This window comes from Hevea brasiliensis, chromosome 3 (genome assembly GCF_030052815.1).
Source record: "Hevea brasiliensis isolate MT/VB/25A 57/8 chromosome 3, ASM3005281v1, whole genome shotgun sequence".
In the NCBI taxonomy this organism is placed as follows: domain Eukaryota; kingdom Viridiplantae; phylum Streptophyta; class Magnoliopsida; order Malpighiales; family Euphorbiaceae; genus Hevea; species Hevea brasiliensis.
In genome coordinates, this window is record NC_079495.1 from 18,420,659 (window position 1) to 18,441,025 (window position 20,367).

Below are 20,367 nucleotides of genomic sequence, written 5' to 3' on the forward strand. Positions count from 1 at the left end.
AGCTCAATGAAACAGGCACACAGAAAAAATCAAGTTAATTGGTAATTGATTTTCTTTTTGAATTTTTTTTATTAGCAAGAAATTTCATTAAAGAAAAAGAAGATACAGAAGATGAGGAAAGCTGCAACCTAGCCCATGCCAACAGACATTCCCCACAAGACCCGACGTAAAGCAGCAACCTCCTCACCGTAATAAGGACCAAAACAGACTAAAATCATATCAGATCAACAAAGACACCGCAAAATCCAGACAATTCTAAAAAAAAAAAGCTGTGAAGACATGCGAGAGTGACCCTGGTTAGCTAAACAATAGGCAACCAAATTTGCTTCACTTAGAAAGGACACACATGTATAAACCTCTGTGATCACGGAGAACACCCCCAATGAAACAGGGACCAGGTTTCCCTTACGAAGAGCTATTGATTTTCTGTTTCACACAACCAGGTGGAGCAGACCAAAAGGAAAGTGGATGAGGACTTCCAAACTGAGAGTCTATGAAAAGACCCACAGGCTGAAATCTTCCACTCTACAAAGGGACATAAAACAGAGCTCAGCAAACAAAAATTAATATACCACTATCTTAGAATCCAAGTCCAAACTTTCCAAGAACAGGGGCAGTGTAGGTATTATTTCTTACCTTTGTTTTCCTTCATGGCAAAAGGTAAGTCTCCAAGAGACGAAGCCATATAGAGACCCAGCACATCTTCCCCTCCGAAAGAGAGCATAGCACCAATGCATACCATTCTCATCCAATAGTACCGAAGTCTCTGGACATGCTTATGGATGAACAATGAGTCAATGTGCTTAACTGCTTGCACTAGCTGGAATAACTTATGTTTGATACACTGACATGTTTATGGATGTTTTGGCCCATTCTCCTTTTAGCCTTGTTGCTGGTGTTCAAATCCTAATGGCTACCTTTTGTTACTTATGAAATATATTTTTGGATAAATTTTAAATTAAAATGTTAAATCAATTTTTTTTTTCCAAGTAAACGGTTACTAAATGCTTTTCTTTTCATTTTTATCAATTATTAATTATGCTATTGTCATGCAAATTATATACTTACGTGAATTTATAATACTTTAAAACTGTTATATTCATTATCATAGTAGCTTTTAATTTGAAAATATTTTTAGGTTAAGAAACAAAAATTATATTTAAATAATTACATCAATACACGATAATATTGTTTTTAAAAAATTATATAAAAGTATTCAATTTTAAATATTACTATTAATTTTTTATAATTACAAAATACTAATTATAAAAAAATAAATAAACATAATATCATCATCATTATCATCATACACTGATTGAGGAAGGGGAAGGAAAATAAATATCATTCTTCTAGTGACCCTATAATACAAATTGTGATGTATAGTTGCAAGATTTAGGACTTTTTTGGTTTACTATAGCCATTAATGGATTGATTTTTTTTTTTTTTTTGATAACCAAAAAATTTGATTAAAGAAAATGAGAGATGTTGAAGATGAGGAGAGTTGCAACCTCGCCCATGCCAACAGGCATTCTCCATATGTGAACGAACACAACCTGAGGAAGATCATTGACGTTAGAAGAGATGGAATTAGCAAAGAGGATAGTTTATAGGGAGATGCACTGGACGATGAGCGAGGTTTGGTGACCTCGACAGCGACTAGGCTGATTGAAGGGAGAAGGAAGAAGGAGAAAAGGAAACCGGGGAGGGGAGACAGCAAGCAAGAAATAGAAGAAGGGGGTTTCGATTTGATTTGGCCAAGATAGGCCTGATTTGAATCTGTCTGAATCCAAAATGCTTTTCTAGTCTTTTTGCTCTACCTTGAGATCAGAATAATTCTCGAAAATTCCAAAAAAAAAAAAAAATTCTTGGAGGTCTAGAAATATATTTAGAATACAAAACTCACCACAAGTAATTAACATTATATCTACAAAGATTACCAACTATTAATTTAAGGAAAATTCTAGCCGGTAATTCCATTAACCGACCAAATATCGATCACAACCAAGTTGTCCACTAATTAAGTCGTAGGTAAATTTTACCGACCACCTACTCTTTAATTAGCCGATAAAATTACTGACCAAATTACTAGATGGTAAACGGTGGAGATTGGGTTGGCACTATTATAGGCGGATCGTAGGGCACCATGGGAGTAGCTGCCATTTACCAACCATTTTTTAGTCATTACTTGTCAACTATTTAGCAATTGTAGTAAATACTGACTATAATATTGAGTCGATAAACATTTATATCTCATTTTAATAATTAATTTTTTTATTTGCTTATTCATATTTACCGACTAAATAAGGGGTGGTCAATAAATACCATTGCAAAATGTTAGTTGGCATATTTTTTTATGTAATTTTAAAATTTTATTTTCATTAACTACTGGAATAAAGATACCAAAAGTGTATGAAGGAACCTGGCAGAGATTCTCATGCAATGGCAAATTATTTATTCTTATTTTATTGTGATTGACATTCGAGTAATAGTACATCTTGTTATGTTCATGACCTTTTTCCATGACTAAATGGGAGGTGATTGATGAATTTGATCAAAACGTACATTTTGTTGAAATTGATATCGAGGAAGATTCAGAAATAGCAGAAGTAGCAGGCATTATGAGTACACCATGTGTGGAATTCTTCAAGAACAAGGAGATGCTCAGGTTGGCTATATTGTTTTATTTGCATCTATATGAGTTTTAGATCGGTTTTCTTTCCATTCTTCCTTCCGTTTGTTTATATACATTTAGCTATCATTTACATGGTTTATTGTTTGTGGCTCCTTTAAAATGTTTTATGTTGGTCTCGCAGAACTGTATCAGGAGTCAAAATGAAGAAAGATGACAGAGGATTCGTTGAAGCAAATAAATGAGAGGGTATTTTAGGAAATGAATTTGCAGTTGCCATCATTTTGTCATTAAGTTTTGTTCCGAGCAAAGGGTTATAGCCAAATAAAGCATCATAATTCTTACAATGATACTTTGTATTGTTAAAGCACTGCATTGTAGATTATACATGCAAACCTGCCAAGGCAATTTTAAATATAAAATTCCATTCTTGTATTTCAGCTTCGCCTATGTAATTTTTTTGGTCACATAGCGACTCTTTAAGATATATGTACTGATGGAATCTGCAGGCATTTTCAAACACCCCCTTGTCTCCCTTGAATTATATTGTATAAAGAGAGATAAGAGTACGTGGACAACATAATCATTTGATCATATTAATTTCAGTTAGAGCCGATGAAAATCAAGCATGACTTTATGAGAATTTAATTGAATTTTCTGACAAATGATTTATTAGTAGCGGAGAATTCTTATGGCATAGAAAACTCACCCCTTATGCTTAGCATAAGTTCTATGAAATCACCGCTTGTAATGACGAAGGTCGATCCCATACATTGTCTCAAGGATTCCCACACTCTTCAGCTTTGGATGCATTGTGATATATAGTTGCAAAATTTAGGAACGAGTTTGGTTTAGCCATTGTAATTAGGTGTTGGTTCAGGAATCCAATATTAGTTGTAGCAACCACCAAACATATTAAATTGGTAATTGACATACACCAGCACCTCAACAGCTCAATGAAACAAGCACATAAACAAAACCAAATTAATTGGTAATTGACTTGCATCAACACAAATGGCATCTACTACAGCCATCAAAGGATTAGATTTTCTTAATTTTTTTATGAGCAAGAAATTTCATTAGAGAAAAGAGAGATACAGAAGATGAGGAGAGCTGCAACCTAGCCCATGCCAACAGGCATTCCCACAAGACCGGACCTAAAGCAGCAACCTCCTCACCCCAATAAGAACAAAAACAGGCTAAAGTCATATCAGATCAACAAAGACACAGCAAAATCCAGACAATTCTAAAAGAAAGCTATGAAGACATGCGAGAGTGACCTCGGTTAGCTGAACAATCGGCAGCCAAACTTGCTTCACTTAGAAAAGACACATATGTATAAACCTCTGTGATCACGGAGAACACCCCCCAATATAACAGGGACCAGGTTTCCCTCACGAAGAGCCATCGATGTTCCGTTTCACACAGTCAGGTGCAGCAGACCAAAAGGAAAGTGGATGAGGACTTCCAAACCGAGAGTCTATGAAAAGACAAATTGGCTAAAGTCTTCCACTCCACAAAGGGACATAAAGCAGAGCTCAGCAAACAAAAATTAATATACCACTATCTTAGAATCCAAGTCCAAACTTTCCAAGAACAGGGGCAGTGTAGGTATTGTTTCTTACCTTTGATTTCCTCCATGGCAAAAGGTAATTCTCCAAGAGACGAAGCCATATACAGACCCAGCACATCTTCCTCTCCTAAAGAGAGCCTAGCGCCAATGCACACTTTTCTTGGTGAAGGTGATTAAAGGCTCAATATAAAATTATCAATAGCCTAAAAACAAGTGGAGTTGAACTCAATGTTGGTAATGTAGAATAGGAAGATGATATTCCTAATGCAATTTAGGAGTTATATTCCATTTAAAATTAGGAAATTTAGGAGTTCTATTGTTTAGGAATTTTATTCTTATTAGGTCTATTATTTAGGAATTTTATTATTTCCTAGCTTATTTTGTTTCAATTTAGCATTCCTAAGTAGGATTGAATCAGGGTTCTAAAATCCTAATATGAGTGAGATTCCTAATTCTATAAATACGACCTAGTGTTTCTATTGTTATTGGACAAGTTTTGTTATGACAATTTATGTGAGATCAATAATGTCTTGAGAATTAGTTCTCTCCTCAAGGATTAGTTCTTGATTTCTCCTTCTTGTTGGTTCTTTCTCTTTGTTTTACATCAATTTTGGTATCAGAGCCTATATTCAATCCCAATTTTCATAAGCTTTCGCAAACTTTCAGACCTTACATTGTGCCCTCAAAATTTCCCTCTAATCTGTCCAAAAATTTTTTGCCTTGTTTACTGATTAAAAAAAAAAAAAAGCTTTGAGAAACAACGCAACCCAGCACCCCTCACCATACACCATCATCCGGCCTTCAAACCCAAGCATTGCCATTGCCAATCCACTAGTGATATCCAGGCGACCCTTCCAATGCTTTTCCGATCACTTGCAACTTCTTGGAAAAGAAGATATGATCGGATTAGATCTTGACTTGAATCTAGACCTGTAAGTTTTCTAGATTTCTATGGCATCTGACCCTCGTTAGCCCTTCTCCAGTCGTCGATCTGCCCATCTTTGTTGTCAGAACTGTTATCCGACTTCCTAGCTACAAAAATCCATTGGGTCTGGTCAAGGAATCTGCTCGATTCCTTTTTTATATATATATGAAAATGACTCTTAAATTGCTAAAATTTCAGTTTTCTTCAATGAGTTATACTTCCTTAATTTGAAATCATAATGTGGATTGAAAGATTAGAAGATGATATTGATGATTCTAAAGTACAAGATGAGTTATGGGATGTAATTCAAAGAATATAAGATGAAATTGATGATTATTATAAACAACTTGATAAAGTGTGTTCAATGTTATTAAATTAAGGCGCCGAGGCGAGGCGACCCTTTAGCGCCTCGCCTAGCATCACTTTGCCTGGCTTCGAAGAGGCGTCCACCCCAACGACAAAGGCGAGGGGCATTGATGAGTATCAAGATATTCAACTAATATTACAATATATGGAGAAAGCACTTGAAGAATGTAAGAATGGGTATCATGATCAACAAGCCCATCAACAAGATAAGCATAACGAACGTGAAGAATTTGAAGCATGGAAAGAAGCACATTTGTTCCAATTGAGAGAATAGTTAGATACAATGTTCTGAAAATATTAAGTCAAGAAGTCTTGAAAAAGCAAGCCAACAACAAGAGAAGCTTGAATTTGAAAAGCAACTTGAGTTTGAAGATGAAATTGAAAACGAGCAACCTGAAGAACCTAAGATCGAAGAATCTAAAGATTTGAGTATTGAATATACACCTGTTGAAGAGGCTATTCTAGGGTAAGAAATTGATGAAAATGCAAAAGCAAAACTTGATGAGGATAAATTGCAGAACAAAGAAGATCACTTTATGGAAACTTCAATGGAGATTGAAGAAAATCAAGTTATTTCTATTGATTTGAAGAGCCTTTCAACTGTAATCCATTTGATTTTGTTTGTCTAGATCATTTTAGAGATGCAAAGGAAAACATGAAGTGCTTGATTTTTAGCTTCTTGCTACCATACAAGAATAAAAAGTTGATTGCTCTCTTAATGTAGTTTCTGATTGTCGCACTTCAAGACTCGAGGATGTGTTTTTTCCAACCAGGGGAGAATAATGCAAAATAAGAATATGATATTCCTGATACAATTTAGGAATTATATTCCATGTAAAATGAAGAAATTTAAAAGTTTTATCTAGGAATTTTATTTTTATTAGGTCTATTATTTAGGAATTTTATTATTTTCTAGTTTATTTTGTTTTAATTTAGTATTCCTAATTAGGATTGAATTAGGGTTCTAAAATCCTAATGGAATTGGGATTCCTAATTCTATAAATAAGACCTAGGGTTTCTATTGTTATTAAACAAGTTGTGTTATGACAATTTTTTTGATATCAATAATATCAGGAGAATTAGTTCTCTTTTCAAGGATTGATCCTTGATTTCTCCTTCTTCTTGGTTCTTTCTCTTTGTTCTACATCAGTTGGCAGTAGACAACAGTCTTGATTACAGAAAGCTAATAGCAGAACAGATTTTGAGCAATCCTTAGATCATGGTTTGATAGACAAAATTACAGTAGGACTCCCATGATTAACTTCATCAAACTCAGATCTTAAAGTCACATTTTTAAGCTTCATCGTAAATCATAATCAAGGCTTTTGACGACTAAGGCCAAAACCCAGTTTCCAACTGTCCCCATTATTATTGCCCTTTTAGAAAAGATTATTAGAGATCAATAGAATACGCCAAATAGGCTTGTAACGCTTTACTAGCGATTCCTTTGGAGACAAATCTAGGTATCGAGATTCAGATCAATGGTCTAACGATGATTTAATGAATATGCTTCTTTTGCTAGCTTGCTTGGTTGCTTACAGTTGCAGGTTTTATCTACTGATATTAGATCAATCGTTTCATCTTTTAGATTAAAAAAAAAAAAAAGAAACACAAACTTATAAAGGACTGAAAAGACAGCTACATGAGAAGAAATCATCTCTACGGTAAGAGAGGTTGCAGCCAGAATGGCGATCAACTTCAATGCCACGTTCATCTTCATCGTCGTCAAACTGGCATAGCATGTTGGTGTTGAAGAGTCGACAAACTGATGCCATTGCTTGGAGGATAGGAAACAGAGCACTGATCTTGTAGTAACTTTGTTGAGTAGAAAAGGTGAGAGAAAGGTGCTGGATGAGAGAGGCTAGCTTTTTTTACATCTATTTTGTTTTACTTTATTTTTAAGTTTTCACTTGTCCATGTCAGCCCCATTTATCCATATCATCGTGATTGTATAACACACTATCTGGTCAGAGAATTGTAGGGTTCTCTTAATTCTATTGTTTAGGAGTTGAAGTGTGTGATAGGATATTGTGAAAGTTTGAGTTGCCTTTTCGATAAAGTTCATGGGTGAATTTATATATTGGGCCATAAATAAATAAATAAATAAAAAGGCTGAATGCATAATTAAACGCTGACATTTATCAACCTCAAATTCTTGGTCAATCTTCAAGATTGTCTTAAAAATTTGAATAGCGCTTCTTTTCCCTTTAATGAAACTGGTGAGTGAAATGCCCCTAAAACTGCAATGCAAAACAGTGTTTTAATCTGGTTGTTCAAATGTAATGTACATAACATGACAAATAAAAGTCAACTCTACATTAGCCCCAAGAAATTGAACTACTGGAATAAAGATACCAAAAGTGTACGAAGGAACCTGGCAGAGGTTCTGATGCACATGGCAAATTATTCATTCTTATTTTAGGTTGATTGATATTCGAGTGATAGTACATTTTGTCATGTTCATGACCTTTTTACTAAATGGCAGGTGATTGATGAATTTGATCAAAATGTGCATTTTGTTGAAATTGATATCGAGGAAGATCAAGAAATAGCTGAAGCAGCCGGAATTATGGACAAGGACCTGCTCAGGTTGGCTAGATTGTGTTATTTGCATACGTCTTTCATTATCTGTATGCCATTTCGATTGTTTATAAACAATCCATTCTTCCTTCCGTTCGTTTATATACATTTAGCTATCATTTACATGGTTTATTGTTTGTGACTGCTTTAAAATGTTCTACGTTGGTGATGCGGAACTGTATCAGGAGTCAAAATGAAGAAAGAGACAGAGAATTCATTGAAGCAAATACATGAGAGGGTATTCTAAGCAATGAATTTGCAGTTGCCAGCATTTTGTCATTCAATTTTGTTCCTAGCAAAGGGTTATAGCCAAATAATGCATTATAATTCTTACGTCGATACTTTGTATTGTTAAACACTGCAGTGTAGATTATACATGCAGACCTCCCAAAGCAATTTTAAATATAGAATTCCATTTTTGTATTTCATTCAGTCTTGTACATTTGGTAGTGCTTCAGTTTCGCCTACGTAATTTTTTGGCCACATGGTGGGATCTGCTTGCATTTTCAATCACCCCTTGTCTCTCTGGAATTATATATGGAGAGTGAGAGCGCGTGTATATATATATTCATGGTTTGCTTTAATTCTCAAAATATTGGAAAGTAATTTAAAAATGGAATTTTTTTTTTCAGATGCCAAACTGAACCATTTTACGGTAAATCAAATCAAATTGTGAAAATGAATATTCATATTGACAAAGGGAAGGGACACATGTAAATTATGGAGCTTGATGTCTTTCATGTTCTCTAAATTACAATTAACAAATAAATTTAAAGGATACTTCAAATGGTGCAAGCTTTCCCCTTGTTTGGAATGTAGGGTTTTACAAGAATTCAATTGGTAATTGATATTATTAATCCAATGTTAGCGGTGGCAACCATTAGCTGAATTGGACTTTTCTTTTGATAAGCAAGAAATTTCATTAAAGAAAAAGAGAGACATGAAAGATGAGGGGAGCTGCAACCCCACAAGATCGGACCTAAAGCAGCAAACGCCTCACCCCAATAAGAACCCAAAAAGAAAATGTACAATTCAACTAAATTCAAATCATAGGAAATCAGAAAAGACTATTCTAAAAGAAAGCCATGAAGACATGTGAGAGTGACCCTGCTTAGCTAAACAATCCGCAGCCAAATTTGCATCACTTGGAAAAGACACGTTTATATAAACCTCTGTGATCACAGAGAACACCCCCAATGGAACAAGGACCAGGTTTCCCTCACGAAGAGCCATAGATGTTCGGTTTCACACTCTCAGGTGGAGCAAACCAAAAGGAAAGTGGATGAGGACGTCCAAACTGAGAGTCTATGAAAGACCCATAGACTAAAGTCTTCCACTCTACAAAGGGACATAAAACAAGCTTAGCAAACAAAAACTAATGTCCCACTAATTTAGAATCCAAATCCAAACTTTCCAAGAATAGTGCAGTGTAGGTATTATTCCTTACCTTTTTTTTTCCTCCATGGCAAAAGGTAAGCCTTCAAGAGATGAAGCCATATAGAAACCCAGCACATCCTCCTCTCCCAAAGAGAGCCCAGCACCTATGCATACCATAATGTAGAACAACATTCTCATCCAATAGTACCCAAGTCTCTGGACATGTTATGAATGAACAATGAGTCAATGTGCTTAACTGCTTCCACCAGCTGGGATAACTTGTGTTTGATTCATTGATATGTTCTTCCTGCAATATCTGTATTTTATCAATTGGAAATCAGTTTAAAAGAGAGTTCCTGTGGTTTCTTCTTTTTCCTAAAAGCTTATCCCCAATGCATAAGACTCCCTGCATTGCAAGAGTTTATTTCTAGGATTTGGAACACATTACCTTTCAGTCACAAAAGACCAACTTTACTATTGTGCCAAGGTGGAGAACCTTTACTTTTTCTTCTTTTTTCTAATTAATGTTATTAAATTTTAATGTCAAGATGATTGAAGAAACCAATGAAAAATAAATTATTGACTATAATCAAATTACTGAGTAGAAACTACATACAGTGCACGTGATTTCTTGCAATCTTTTCCTTGTTTTTGTTGAATGTAGAAGCCTGGTATTTCTCGACAAGCACTGATTTGATCTCTGATGTTGACTCAAGAATCTGATGATTCTGGAAGCCCCTGAAGACAAAATGTTCCAAACAAATTAACTTGAGTATTAGTGGAAACACATAGCACAAACTGTTAAATTAAACGTACAAATTGTCTTTGAGTTTTCTTTAAATTGAATGGACTGGAATATTATTTTTTGACATTATATTTCATTCAATTACATCCTAACAAAATGATACGATACCTTTTTCTTTTACTGATCAAATATAATTCAAATTTGAACTTAACTCACCTTTGTAGCCATCTTTGCTTCTCCAGAGTAAACAGCGGCTGATCACAGACATCGAAATTGGGTTGGTGAACAGAGAAAACAACTATCGTTCCATCATGAGCAAAATTTCTTAGGACTTGATCACAAACAAAGATGAAGCACTATCGCAAATGTAAATACTTCATATATTTACAATATAATTTAAAAGTAAAAGAAACAAGAGTTTAGAGATACAAATTGTTGACCCCACAAGCTCAAAGGAGCATAGATTTTGATGATACTAAAACTCAACTAGAATCAAACTAACATTGTTTTAAGTGTTGTGTATCTCAAAGAAAAAGGACAAAAGGATTTCATGATGGATTCGTGCTTATGAAGAAAGGATGACATTCTAAGGATAACACAAGACGAAGCAAAAGAGATAAAAGAAGAAAAGGTTACCTTCCAAGGCTGCATTGAACATCAGAATTGAAGGTACATATAGTATTAGAGTTAGTTTTATTTCTTAGGATTACTTGTGAAAAGAATTGAGGAGTAAAAGTCAATGATCCTTATTTTCAATCCCTCAAATGATTTTTCTTTGAAACATCATGATTATTGGCCTAAAAAAAAAAATGTTTAACTATGATTTGGTGTGAAGTTTTATAGTTTTGAAAGTTATGCAGAAAAGTTTTCCTGGTATGCTAACTAGTTTTTTACTTATTTTAGTATGCTAACTGGTTTGCTATTTTCTCAAGTACGCTAACTGTTTCAATTCTGCACAACATCGCAGAAAACGACAAAATAACGGCTATTTTCTTGAAATTGTATTCAGAACGTTCAAATGAGTTCTGCAACGGTAAAAAACGTTCCAAAGCTATAAATACACCTTCCTTTGGCCATTTTGCACTTAATGAAAGTCCCTCTACTGTTCAAAATCTTTAAAGCTTTCATTCAAAGTGCTCAAAGTGATTTATTGCTCATCATTGGCTTATTTACTCAACTCTTCTTTATAGTATCTGTTGTAATTGAGTGAGAGTGAGTTTTTTAAACACATTATTATCATTTGTGAGAGGTCTTTCAAGCACCTATTGAAGCTTGGTTGTGATAAGTGTTTGGGATAACACTTGGTAGAAGTGTGAAGCTACTTGTAAAAGCTTTGTTGAGAAGATTTGTAAAGGGCTTTGTCTCTTGCCTTGAAAAGAGAAGAATAGTGGAGTGAAGACTCAAAGTGGGATCTTTGAGAGAGTGGATGTAGGCTAGTTAAAGCCGAACCACTATAAAAATTCTAGTGTTCATTTTCTCAACCCTTGCTCTTTACATTTTTGCAATTTAGCTTTATGAATGATATGCTTTTGCTGATATGAAAATTGATATCTTATGCTGTTGATCTTCCGCTATCCGAGAAAAATAGTTTCTTGCAAAATCTGCGATATCCGATATATTACATTGGCTATCTGTTGTGTTGTCAGATAGGAAATCTGGTATACTGCTCTAGTTGCTGTGATAAAAACGTATTCAGTTTACTGATCTATTTAATAAATGCTTATATAGACTGTTATATCGATATCGATTACATACAACAACCTTGAGTCAACTTGTCAATAGAGCTATATTGTTCATTTTTCACATTAGTTAATTTAGTTGAACCTATTGCAATTTTCAAAGGTTTTGAGCAAGAACCGAAAATTGTTTTTAAAGTCCAATTCACCCCCCTCTTGGACATATTTTGGGACATCAATTTGGTATCAGAGCTTGTCTCTCTTGCTTGAGGATTAAACCCCTTAGAGTGATCCACACACATGGCTAGTTCATCTAGAAATTCTGGTATACACCTTAGTGAAGGTTATTCCATCACTAGACCACCACTTTTTAATGGCACAAATTACTCCTTTTGGAAAACTAGAATGAGAAACTTTATACAATCTGTTGACATTGATGCTTGGAGAATAGTTAAAGATGGTCCTTATATTCCTTATAAAAACATTGAAGGAACTGCACAAATTCCTAAAGCTAAAGTTGAATTTGATGATAATGATTGGAAGAAAATTTCTACAAATGCCAAGGCTATTAACATTCTTCATTGTGCTCTTGATATTAAAGAGTATAAAAGTGTTTTAGGATGTCAAAATGCAAAAGAGATATGGGACAAACTAGAAGTCACATATGAAGGAACTGAGTTGGTAAAAGAGTCAAAGGAAAACCTCCTCATCCGTGATTATGAATTATTTGAGATGAAACTGGTGAAACTATTCTTTGAGATGAGTACAGTTCTGGACCTTGTAAATCTACTTAAAGCTCTTGGAAAGAGATTTGAAGAACAAGAACTTGTAAAGAAAATTCGAGGTCTCTTCCAAAGACGTGGGAAGCAAAAACTACATTATTCAAGACACCAAGGATTTGAGAAAATACACCTATGATGAGTGATTGGTTCTCTCATTGCACATGAGATGATTTATAAGAAAGATGAGAATGAAGGTGATCAAAACAAAAAGAAAGGGATATATTTCATATCATAAAATGTAGGTGAGATTATGAAAAATGTTGCTCTTAAAGCTAATTCAAGTGATGATTCAAGTGCTTCAAGTGATGATGATGAAGACATGGCTATGATAGTCAAAAGATTCAAAAGAGTATTTAGAAAAGGTGGAAGCAAATACAAGAAGTTCACAAAGAAATATGCTCCAAAGACTCCAAATCATTCAAGTGAAATAGTTTGTTATGAGTGTAACAAACCAGGCCACATTAAGCCAAAATGTCCTACATTGAAGAAGAAAAATAAGTTTAGAAATGACAAAAGCAAAAAGGCAATGGCAGCAACTTGGAGTGACAGTGATTCTTCATCAAATGATGAAACAAGTGACAAAGAGGCTGCAAACACTTGTATGATGGCAATTGAAGAAAAAGGTGAAAGCTCACACATCGAAGATAGTGAAAATGAGGTAAATCTTGAACTTTCTAATGTTGATGAATTAGAACTTGCATTTGTGAAGACATATGATAAGTATAGAACTTTTAAAAGAAATGCTAAATTTTAGTTCATGAAAATTGTGCTTTAAGATCAGAAAATATTTCATTGAGTATGGTTTCAAAGGAAAATGAATTTTATAAATCTCAAATGAAATTATTTAAGGAAGTTAATGATGAGCTTCAAAGATCAAAAGAAGTATGTGAACAACTTCTTGAGAAAAACAGAATTCTTGAGGAAAAAGTTGAATCTTTGACAAGAGATTTATCTAAATTTACAAAAGGAAAAGAAACACTTGATATACTTCTTGGGAATCAAAGATTTACAAATGAAAAATGGAATTGGATATGATGGATTTATGAAATATGGAAAATACAAACAATTTTTGTTAAAGCTACATCCTTTTCTCAACCAAGTATTACATGCTTTTATTGCAATCACAATGGTCATATGATTAGTGCTTGTCCTATTAGGAAAGGAACCTTTAAGGCAAAGAAAGTATGGGTGCCTAAAGGAACCCTACCTAATATTACTAACATTCAAGGACCCAAAGTTGCTTGGGCACCTAAGAACGATTAAGCGATTTCAGTGCCTAAGGAGTATCTTTGGAAACAGAACATTGGTACATTGATAGTGGCTGCTCTAGGCACATGACAGGAAATAAAGGCAAGTTTTCCTCTCTTACGATGAAAGAAGAAGGTTATGTGAAATTTGGTGATAAAAGCAAAGCTAAAATTGTTGGAAGTGGAACTATTGGTAAAAATCCTTGCATTGAGAATGTTGCATTAGTTCAAGGATTAAAGTATAATCTTTTAAGTGTTAGTCAATTGTGTGATAATGGTTTTAAAGTGATTTTTACTTCTACACATTGTGAAATTCATGGAAATAATGTTATGTTTGCTGGTGCTAGAATAGATAATATTTACCTACTTGATTTAACAAGTCTTGAAGAAAATTGTGAAACATGTTTTATGACTTCAGATGATAGTGCATGGTTATGGCATAGAAAATTAGGACATGCTAGCATGAGTACACTTGCTAAACTTTCTAGAAAGAACCTTGTTAGAGGACTTCCAAAGCTAAAATTTGAAAAAGAATATCAATGCAAAGCTTGTGCACTTGGTAAGCATACAAAATCATCCTTTAAATCAAAAAATGTTGTAACTACGTCTAGACCATTGGAATTGTTGCATCTTGATCTTTTTGGTCCAATCACACCTAGAAGTCTAGGAGGCAAGGCATATGCATTTGTAATTGTTGATGATTTTTCAAGATTCACATGGACTTTCTTTCTTGCTCATAAAGATGAAACCTTTGATATATTTGAAGCTTTTTGCAAAAGAACTCAAAATGAAAAAGGATATTGCATTACATCTTTGAGGAGTGATCATGGAAAAGAATTTGAAAATAATTTATTTGAAAATTTCTGCTCTCAAAATGGTATTTATCATACATTTTCAGCTCCTAGAACTCCACAACAAAATGGAGTTGTTGAAAGGAAAAATAGATCTTTGCAAGAAATGGCAAGAACAATGCTGAATGAAAACAGTTTACCAAAATATTTTTGGGCAGAAGCTGTAAATACAGCATGCTACATTTTAAACAGAGTTTCCATTAGAGCTATTTTAAAGAAAACTCCTTATGAACTTTGGAAAGGAAGAAAACCCAATATTGCATATTTTCATGTCTTTGGTTGCAAATGTTACATTTTGAATAACAAAGACAGCAATTTCAAGAAATTTAATGCTAAATCTTGTGAAGGAATATTTCTAGGGTATTCAACAAATAGCAAAGCATATAGGATTTTCAATAGAAAAACATTGACCATGGAAGAATCAATGCATATACTTTTTGATGATGCTAACACTTCCTTGCAAAGGAAAGATTCTTGTGATGATGAATTTGAGCAGATTCAAAATTCAAAGAATTCGAATAATGATGAGCTTGAATCAAAAGAACAAGTGGAGGATGATCAAAATGACAAAGAAGAAGAACTCCCTTGCTCCACAAATGTTGAAATTCAAGAAGACTCCCAACCAAATGTGGAAGAACTACAAATTGAGGAACCTCAATATCAAGATATTCCACAAGAATGGAGATACCATAGAAATCATGCCAAAGATGACATTCTTGATAGTCCATCACAAAGAATGATGACAAGAGCTCAACTTAGAAGATATTTTGGTAATGTTGCTTTTGTTTCTCAATTTGAACCCAAAACATATGATGATGCTCAAAATGATGAAAATTGGCTTTTTGCTATGCAAGAGGAATTAAATCAGTTTGAAAGAAACAAAGTTTGGAAACTTGTTCCTAAACCTAAAAAGCACACTGTTATTGGAACTAAATGGGTATTTAGGAATAAAATAGATGAAAAAGGACATGTAGTTAGAAATAAAGCTAGACTAGTAGCTCAAGGATACAACCAAGAGGAAGGTATTGATTTTGATGAAACCTTTGCTCCGGTTGCTAGAATTGAAGCTATTAGAATGTTGTGTGCATTTGCATGTTTTAAGAATTTCATGCTTTATCAAATGGATGTTAAAAGTGCATTTTTAAATGGATATATTGATGAAGAAGTTTATGTAGCTCAACCTCCTGGTTTTGAAGACCCTCACTTTCCAAATCATGTTTACAAGCTTACTAAAGCTCTCTATGGTTTAAAGCAAGCTCTTAGAGCATGGTATGAGAGACTTAGTAAATTCTTGCTTCAAAATGATTTTAAAAGAGGAAAAGTGGATACTACTCTTTTCATTAAGAAAATTGGAAAAGACATGCTTATTGTGCAAATTTATGTAGATGATATTATTTTTGGTGCTACTAACCATTCTCTTTGTAAGAAATTTTCCAACATGATGAAAAGTGAATTTGAAATGAGTATGATGGGTGAACTTACCTTCTTTCTTGGATTGCAAATTAAGCAAATGAAAGATGGAATTTTTATAAATCAGTCCAAGTATATAAAGGATATGCTAAAGAAGTTCAAAATGGAGGATATGAAGAGTATTGGAACTCCCATGAGCTCAACAATTAAATTAGAGAAAGATGAAAAAGGTAAAGAGGTAGATAACAAATTTTATAGAGGTATGATTGGTTCTTTACTCTACTTAACAGCATCTAGACCAGATATTCATTTTAGTGTATGTTTATGTGCAAGATTTCAGTCATGTCCAAAAGAATCTCATTTTGTAGCAGTTAAGAGAATTTTTAAATACCTTATTGGCACTCACAATATTGGCTTGTGGTATCCAAAATGTGAATCATTTGATCTTATTGGTTATAGTGATTCAGATATTTCTGGGAGTAGATTGGATCGAAAAAGCACTTATGGAACTTGTCAATTTTTAGGACATGCATTAGTTTCATGGCACAATAAAAGCAAACCTCTGTTGCACTTTCTCTGCAGGTTTGAATATATTGCACTGGAAGTTGTGTTGCATGATTTTGTGGATGAAACAACAGCTTGAAGACTTTGAAATTAAATTTGATCACATTCCCATAAGATGTGACAATACTAGTGCTATAAACCTATCAAAAAATCCTGTTCAACACTCTAGAAGCAAGCATATTGAAATTAGACATCATTTTATTAGGGATCATGTTCAAAATGGTGATATTCAAATCGAATTTGTCCCTTCTGAAAAACAGCTTGCTGACATTTTCACAAAGCCACTTAGTGAGGAAATTTTTTGCAAAATAAGAAGAGAACTTGGTATGATTGATGCTTTTGATTAAGTTTTGATGTATTCTCATGTTTCCATATGAAAATGAAGTGATATATGTTGATTTGCAGTGTTGAAAATGCATTCTGATATTTTTGGTGCAATTTGAAAAATTCTGGATTATATCAGATATGAACAGTAATCTGCAGAATTTGCTCTCAGTGGCATACTAATCCGTTTGCTAATTTTCTTGTTTGCTAAACGCTTTACCACTGCTCCTACTTTTTCGTTGGCAAACTGGAAGTCAGGTCTGATTGCTCTAAAACTCTAAAATTATTTTTTCTCGAAGCGCCTATTCTGCATGCTTAAAGCCCATATGACTTAAATACCCCTCTACTTAAAGTATTGCATCATTAAGCATTTAAGGGCAAAATGGACTTTTTAACACTTTGATTTGCGCGGGATTTAATTTTTTCTTCTGAACCATCAGTCTTCTCGCCGTCTCTCCTCTGCTACACGCTACCTATTCCCTGCAAAACCTACAGTTGTGTCCTTTCAAGTTTTAAAATTCAAAACCCTTCTTTCCGTCGCCTCGTTTCCCAGAACCCGAACGGCTGCCTTTCTCTTTCCATTCACAAAACCATTTCGGTCGCACCCCTTCAAGCAATCGTTTTCCTTCATCATTTTTAAATACTTCCGAAACCTATTGTTAGTGAATCGATTAAATCGATTGTTTGCAGAAAGAAAATCCCTGAAATTTTTCGTTTCCTTATCTCACTAAATCTGCCGAAAGAAATCATTTGCTGTTGGTTATTTTTCTTTGTCGATTCGCACACTCTGTTTTAGTGTATTTCAGGTATAAAGTCTAAACCTTTAATGGAATCGTGTTTCATATTCTTCTATGCCTGTTTGTTCTGCTTTCGTAATGCGCTGATATTTCTTTTATTTGCTCTCGGTTGTTTGTTCTGTTTTAGCGCTCTGTTGTTAATTTTTTTTGGCATTAACACTTCGTGAAATGTGGTATATAATAATAAATCGACTGCCATGGATTCGTAAGAACCTGAATTTTTTTTTTTTTTTTGCTGTCTGTTCTAATTTTTTTTTCTGTCATTGCACTCTGTTGTGAAAAATGGATGTTGATATGGTTAAAATTGATTATATATATAAATATATATATATTGGCTGCTCACATCACTGATTTTATAATCTCAGTTCTTTCTGTCATTTCGGCCCAATTTATTTCTAAGATTGGTTATGGCACGAGACAAAGGAAAAGGGAAAGCCAAAATCACCACATACTCATCATCAAACTCAACTGACGCAAGTATCCCTGCGTCACCACCTCCACAAAAGGATGCTCCTCTGATGATTGGTAAACCAAAAGAAACAACCAAGAAAAGAACAAGCGAGCCAGTCCAAGAAAAGGGAACCAAAAGAAAAGATTTCAAAAGCTCCATTGTGCATATGGAGAGGGCTATTCATGAGCCAAGGTACATTCATCGGCTGCTTTTGTTGAAATTCCGTTCCTTTGCAATCTTTGTTTGAGTATCAAAAATGGGATAAAGCGTGTTACGTCATCAAGGAGTGTATGTGGACTTAGTGCAAGAATTCTATAAAAATTTGAGGGTTGATGATTCTGACAAAGATGAGTCTTTTAAAGTGAAAATGAAAGGGACAATTTATGAAGTGACAGTAGCTAGATTAGCTAAAGCCCTAGGAATTCCAAACAGTGGGAACAAAATCTGCTCCCACAAAGATGTTTTTGCTGTTGGTGGATTTAACAAACGGGATTTTGAGGGTGAAGTGTTTAAAGGAGAAGTGAAGGATAAGACTAGCATTACCCATGGTCATCAACACATTAAAATTCTTCATAGTTTTATCATTTATGTGTTGAATCCTAGAACCCGCAGTCCCAACTATTTGAGTACCCTTGACCTCTGCATAATTTGGCATATAGTGAACCAAATTGAGTTTAATCTTGCCTATTTTATGCTGAAACAAATCATGAAATGGAAGCCACCCTATAAGCTACCCTATGCTCATCTTCTAAATGGTCTATTTAGAGACTTTGGGATACCTTTGGAAACTGAGAAACTTAGGACCAATATGATCCCAATCACTAGCTTGCAAAAAGATGATGATGGTAGAAAGCTTAGATTTGAGCAAGGTGCTAGCTCCAAAGATAGTGCAAGTGGTACTTTCAATGTTGAAGGTATTTTGGAGGAAGTAAACAATTTGAGAGAATTTGTTGAGATGGAACTTGGAGAGCTACAAAAGTTTAGAAGTTTTCAAACCATTCTTATGAATGCTCTAGACTCTAAAGTTGATGGATCTTTGATGTTGATGTACAAGATTGTTGAAGAGTTGTTTAAAATCAAAGTCCATTTGGGTATCTCAACCACTGAGGCTGGAGAAACCAGTAAGGTTGCTACTGGTTCTGTTCCTCTAGCCGAGAAAGTGAAAGAAAAGGAGAAAGAGAAAGAAACAGAAGAAGAAGAAGAAACAGAAGAGGAAGAGGAAGAAGAAAAGGAAGAAGAGGAAGAAGCTGAAGCAGAAAAAGATGATGATGATTATGATGAAAATGGTAATGGAGGCAGCAAAGATGGTAGTGGGAAAGACATGAGTGACTCAGAGTCTGAGGCAGAACCTGAGACACCTGCTCCTGCTGCTCCTGCAAAAGGAAAGGGCAAAACAGCTCAACAAGAACAAAGACGCAAACAGAAAGAGGAAACTAGTAAACCCACTGGCAAAAAGACTAAAGCGGCAAAAGTCTGCGGTGAGTGCGGTACTACCGAGTTAGCGGTGGGCCTATTGTTCCTTTGACACGGGATGAATTGGTCTTGCAATTCTTCAAACTTTGAGTGACAAACCTGTCAAGCCCAAAAGTGAAAATGGGTGATCCAAAACCAATCGTAAGAAGTTCTAGGCTGAAAGGATAAATGAACTTTGATTGAATTTTGTCTAACGATCACGATAGTTTGCTACTTAGTCTGCTACTTTGGTTTTTTGAACTTTAAATTAGTTTGCTATATCGATTACTATTTTATTTGTTTATTCATCGCACTTAAACTGAATTTTGACTTATTCACACATGCATGATTTTTCCCATATTCTTTTGATGCTGACAAAAAGGGGGAGAAAAGTAATGAATGGTAATCTTGATACTTGATATAGTTTGTGATTAATGGTGCATGATATAGTTTGTGAATAGTATATTGTCGATATAATTTTATGGTGTGCATATTGTTGATATCACTTGTGAATGATATATACAGTTTGTGATTAGAGTGTATATTGTGCATTTTTAGTTAGTATATTTAGTCACACTTGACTCCTTAAGAAAATGCTTATGGATGTTTTATTGAAAT

General features: G+C 34.4%; 3 long non-coding RNA genes across 4 annotated transcripts; 1 reads left to right on the forward strand and 2 right to left on the reverse strand.

Moving 5' to 3' along the window:
* Nucleotides 1-34: 34 nt before the first annotated feature.
* Nucleotides 35-860, reverse strand: LOC131178647 (uncharacterized). Its single transcript, XR_009147591.1, has 2 exons — nucleotides 637-860; nucleotides 35-525 (listed from the first exon to the last, which is right to left on the reverse strand). It is a non-coding gene; the product is annotated as an uncharacterized LOC131178647 (long non-coding RNA).
* Nucleotides 861-7,586: 6,726 nt separating this feature from the next.
* Nucleotides 7,587-8,501, forward strand: LOC110636132 (uncharacterized). Its single transcript, XR_009147590.1, has 2 exons — nucleotides 7,587-8,082; nucleotides 8,259-8,501. It is a non-coding gene; the product is annotated as an uncharacterized LOC110636132 (long non-coding RNA).
* Nucleotides 8,502-9,040: 539 nt separating this feature from the next.
* Nucleotides 9,041-11,181, reverse strand: LOC131178646 (uncharacterized). Of its 2 annotated transcripts, none has more exons than XR_009147589.1 (4): nucleotides 10,412-11,181; nucleotides 10,067-10,188; nucleotides 9,521-9,757; nucleotides 9,041-9,411 (listed from the first exon to the last, which is right to left on the reverse strand). It is a non-coding gene; the product is annotated as an uncharacterized LOC131178646 (long non-coding RNA). The 2 variants fall into 2 exon arrangements; XR_009147588.1 differs by having other exon boundaries at nucleotides 9,521-9,766.
* Between the last annotated feature and the right edge of the window lie 9,186 nt (nucleotides 11,182-20,367).